Source organism: Rhinopithecus bieti, unplaced genomic scaffold (assembly GCF_001698545.2).
Source record: "Rhinopithecus bieti isolate Rb0 unplaced genomic scaffold, ASM169854v2 scaffold_4640, whole genome shotgun sequence".
NCBI lineage: Eukaryota > Metazoa > Chordata > Mammalia > Primates > Cercopithecidae > Rhinopithecus > Rhinopithecus bieti.
This window is the reverse complement of record NW_016804643.1, coordinates 779,723-785,292: the sequence shown is the minus strand read 5'-3', so window position 1 is coordinate 785,292 and position 5,570 is coordinate 779,723.

Here is a 5,570-nt window from a genome sequence, read left to right as displayed (position 1 = left end):
TTTTTTTTTTTTTTGGCACAGGGTCTTGCTTTGTTGCCCAGACTCGAGTGCAGTGGCACAGTCCTGGCTCACTGCAGGCTCTACCTCCTGGGCTCAAACAATCCTCCCACTTCAGCCTTCTGAGTAGCTGAGACTACAGGTGCACACCACCACACCTGGCTAATTTTTTTTTTTTGTAGACAGAGGTCTCACCATGTTGCAATCCTCCTGCCTTTGCCTCCCAAAGTGCTGGGATTATAGGCAGCCACCATGCCGGTTTTAACAATAAAAAATCTTCATGCAAAAGTTTAGGTGCATAAAATTATAAATATCTCCTTCCTTGATTAATATTCATGTGTAGACTCTTCTGGTCCTGCCTCCTTATCTATAACCTATGGAATGGAAAGAGAGATTGCCAATATTCACAGGTTATCCAGGTGCCCCAAATGAGATTAACTTTCTTCATTATTAGTTATTATTATTTATCTCCTGCTATGTGGTAGGCTTTGTGATAACTACTTTACATATATTGACTCTAATTTTCACAAAATCCTTACAAGTAGATGCCAAGAGGTTATGTTACAGTTGTTGGAAACAATATAGGACACCCAGTTAAACTTGAATTTCAGATAACAGTGAATAATGTTTTAATATAAGTATGTCCCAAGTATTCATGTTTTGTTGCAGTATACATCTTATGTAATACTTACATGCAATATTTAGGACATAGCCATACATAGAAAAGTGTTGTTTATCCAAAATTCAAATTCAACTGGTGTCTTATATTTTTATTTGCATTTATATTTATTTTGTTAATTTACAGCAACCTAAAAAGAAGGACAGACAGAATTTTGGTTTTGTTTGTTTGTTTTCTGAGACAGAGTCTTGCTCCGTAGCCCAGGCTGGAGTGCAGTGGCACAATATCAGCTCACTGCAACCTCTGCCTCTCGGGTTCAAGAGATTCTTCTGCCTCAGCCTACAAAGTAGCTGAGACTACAGGTGCCCGCCACAATGCCCGGGTAATGTTTGTTTTTGTTTTGTTTTGTTGAGACAGGGTCTCACTCTGTCACCCAGACTGGAGTGCAGTGGCGCGATCTCAGCTCACTGCAACCTCTGGCTCCTAGGTTCAAGCAATTCCTCAGCCTCAGCCTCTTGAGTAGCTGGGATCACAGGCATGAGCCACCCCACGCCCAGCCAGAATTTTGAATTCATGTTCAACTACATATTAAACTTTTCAGTGAGGCGCAGTAGCTCACACTTGTAATCCCAACACTTTGGAAGTCCAAGGTGGATGGATCACCTGAGGTCAGAAGTTTGAGACTAGCCTGGCCAACATGGTGAAATCCTGTCTCTACTAAAAATACAAAAATCAGCCGGGCATGGTGGTAGGCACCTGTAATCCCAGCTACTCTGGAGGCTGAAGCAGGAGAATTGCTTGAACCTGAGAGGCAGGTTGCAGTGAGCTGAGATATTGCCATTGCACTCCAGCCTGGGTAACAGAACAAGACTCCATCTCAAAAACAAACAAACAAACAAAAAAGAAATAAACTTTCCAATGACTGATGTAAAAATATTATTGCTGCATTTTTTTTTAATTTCTTAACTTTTTAATAGACATGGGGGTCTCACTATATTGCCCAGGCCAGTCTCGAACTCCTGGGCTCAAGAAATCCTCCTGGCTCAACCTCTCAAAGTGCTAGGATTACAGGTGTGAGCTACCACACCTGGACAGATGCACATTTTACTTTCGTAATTATAGCCTTAATGAATATGTTTATAGACATATATATTCATATTTGTGTTTAGAAAGAATTCTGGAAGGAGCCACAAGAAACTGTTAACTGTAGTTGCCTGAGGGAAGGGTGAAATGGAAATGGGACAGAGGGATTGATGAGGAACAGAGCTGGGGAGAAATTTTTCACTGAATATATTTACATATTTTTAAATCATATGAATATTTTGCCTATTCAAAATACTACATTTTAAAAGAAAAGAAAAATCAGTTTTGCAAGCCAGGTACAGTGGGATGCAACCGTAGTCCCAGCTCCTCTGGAGGCTGAAGCAAGAAGAACACCTGAGCCCAGGAGTCTGAGGCTATAGAGCCCTACGATCATGCCTGTGAATAGCCCCTGCACTAGGACCTGCGCAACACGTGTGAAATTAAATAATTTAAACTTAAAGCTGTTGGAAATTTAAAATATTTTCCGCCTTGAGAGGAATGTGGCTATGCGGCCTGAATCACATAGCATGAAGCTACAACTTCTGCTTCTCTGATTGTAGATTAAATCTCATCTTCATTCTTGTCCTGCAAATGATTAGGAAAAACTGAATGGTACTAGAAGTAGCAAGACCTTATCTCTAAAAATAATAATAATTTTTTAAAATCAGTTTTTCATAATGGCAGCAGACAAAAAATTATCACTGCAGTGTCTATGGCTAACAAAAGGCCCCAGAGAAACTAGAGCCCAAAATCCATGACAATGGAAAGAAACCACAGTGTTAGAAATGCTTGTGAACAGTATTGTTTGAGTCAGAATGGGAATGGTGATGTTTTGCTGGGTACCAACTAGCACACTTGGTTAATGGGAAAATAACCAAGGTGTAAGGTTTTTTGTCTTTTTTTTTTTTTTTTTCCAGCAAATTGCAATACGGTAAGTATACTATGATTCTAGTTTTTTTAAAAAAATTATATATCAGGAAAGTGCGAAAAAATTTAACGAAGTCTGAATGATGGAGACCCCAGACACAGAGCCTATTTAGCATACTGAAGGAGCACTAGGCTCCAAAGCTAGACCATGGAAGAATCCCATTATTGTCACTTACCAGCCATGTAATCTTTTTTTTTTTTTTTTTTTTTTGAGACGGAGTCTTGCTCTGCCGCCCAGGCTGGAGTGCAGTGGCCGGCTCTCAGCTCACTGCAAGCTCCGCCTCCCGGGTTCACGCCATTCTCCTGTCTCAGCCTCCGGAGTAGCTGGGACTACAGGCGCCCGCCTCGTCGCCCGGCTAGTTTTTTGTATTTTTTAGTAGAGACGGGGTTTCACCGTATTAGCCAGGATGGTCTCGATCTCCTGACCTCATGATCCGCCTCATGTAATCTTAACTTGTGATTTCAACTCTGTGGTCTGCCCTGTGAAAAATGGTAATATTAATCATTCCCCAATTATATCACTATTGTGATAATCCAATCAATTAAATCCTGTTAGAAATCCAAATAGTGCCTAACATGTGGAAAATACTCATTAAAAGGTACTGATTTTTTGTTGTTGTTGTTGTTGTTGTTGTTGTTGTTGAGACAGAGTTTCGGTATTGTTGCCCAGGCTGGTGTGCAATGGTGCTATCTTTGCTCACTGCAACCTCTGCCTCCCAGGTCCAAATGATTCTCCTGCCTCCGCCTCCCAAGTAGCTGGGATTACAGGCATACCACAATACACCTGACTAATTTTGTATTTTCAGTAGAGACGGGGTTTCACCACGTTGGTCTAGCTGGTCTCAAACTCGCAACCTCACGTGATCCTCCTGCCTCGGCCTCCCAAAGTGCTGGGATTACAGGCGTGAGCCACCGTGCCCGGGAAAAGGTACTGATTTTTAAATTGTTGCTAAGGTGGCACTGTCCAATAGAAACAGGTATACTTCATATGAAATTTTAAGTTTTCTAATAGCCATATTTTAAAAAGACAAAATATTTTTATTTATTCATATTAGCATTTCAAAATATAAATAATATAAAAAATGAGATATTTTGCATTCTTTTAATTTTTTTCTTTTTTTTTGTGATGGAGTTTCACTCTTGTTGCCCAGGCTGGAGTACAATGGAGCAATCTCAGCTCACTGCAACCTCCGTCCCCACCCCAGAGTCAAGTGATTCTCTTGCCTCAGCCTCCCGAGTAGCTGAGATTACAGGCTGTACGACACCATGCCCAGCTAATTTTTGTATTTTTAGTAGAGACGGGGTTTCACCATGTTGGCCAGGCAGGTCTCTAACTCCTGACCTCAAGTTATCCGCCCACCTCAGCCTCCCAAAGTGCTGGGATTACAGGCATGAGCCACTGTGCCCAGCCCCTAAATTTTCAATTGAGAATATAATGAATCATTTTTATAAAAGTTCTACTGCCTTTCAGAAAAACTTCAAAAGAGATTAAATAGAAACGTCAAGGATTCCTTTACTTCTTTTAAACAAAACACAACTTCTGGTTTGTTTACTTTATTATTTACTTAGTTTACCTAAATAACCTGAAAAATATTCTTGAAATTAATTTATACATCCAACTCTTGAGTTGGGTAATTCTTCATTTTTCTGGCCCTGACATTGCACTCTGTTTTTTTTTTTTTTTTTTTTTTTGAGACGGTCTCCCGACAGTCCAGGCTGGAGTGCAGTGGCGCGATCTCCGCTCACTGCAACCTCCGCTTCCCAGGCTCAAGTGATCCTTTCAGCCTCCAAAGTAGCTGGGACTACAGGTGCAAGCCACCACTCCCAGCTATTTTTTTGTATTTTCAGTAGAGATGGGGCTTCACCATGTTGGCCAGGCTGGTCTCGAATTCCTAGCCTCAAGTTATCTGCCCGCCTCGGCCTCCCAAGGTGCTAGCATTACAGGCCTGAGCCACCATGCCCAGCTGACATTGCATTCTATTTAAGATTCCTGCTTTAAGCATGTTCTGACTAGGCCGGATGCGGTGGCCCATGCCTGTAATTCCAGCACTTTGGGAGGCCGAGGCAGGGGATCGCTTAAGCCCAGGAATTCAAGACCAGCCAAGGCAATATAGAGAGATCCTGTCTCTGCAAAACTTAAAATGAATTAGCTGAGTATGGTGGCACGAGCCTGTGGGCCCAGCTACTGGGGAGGCTGTGGTGGAAGGATTGCTCAGGCCGGAGTTTGAGGCTGCAATGAGCTGTGATCATGCCATTGCAGTTCAGCCTTGGTGACGGAGTGAGATCCTGTATCAAAACTAAAAAACTGTTCTGTCCCTCCTCCTGAAATCTCATTGGTTTCAGGGATGATAGGTTGGTAGTTTACCTCTAGAGGAGTAGTGGAAGCAATTATTCACTGGTCCCCCAACCTGTGTTGTTTTTCTCTCCCTCAAAGAGCTTCCTATTTGTCATGCAAGAAGCCTGGATAGAACCTCATTATAACATAGCAAAGTAATTAACCCTCTGTCTAAATACTGTGGAATTTTGTTGTTGAAATTCTTTGACTTTGGTTTTAAATTTCTTTTTGGTTTACTGACCACTCCTGAAAGACCATAATCTACAAAAGTTGTGGCCCCTCTTCTAGACAAGTGCACGGAGAACACACATAAAACTGTCAGTATATAACCTTTCCTACTGTTTGGTTTTTACTGTTGTATAACACCTACTCAAAAGCATAATTCTTTCTGACTTCAGAGCAATTGACTTTTTATTTTATTGTGGTTTCTGATTGTATGAGCAATATATGGTTTTTTTTCTCAACATTCAGGAAAACAAAATAATACATAAAATACAAAGTAAAAGTTTTGATAATCTCACCCCTTAGAGATGCATTGTCTAATACAGTAGCTAATATCCACATTTGCCTCCTGAGCACTGGAAATGTGGCTAGTCCTAAATGAGATGT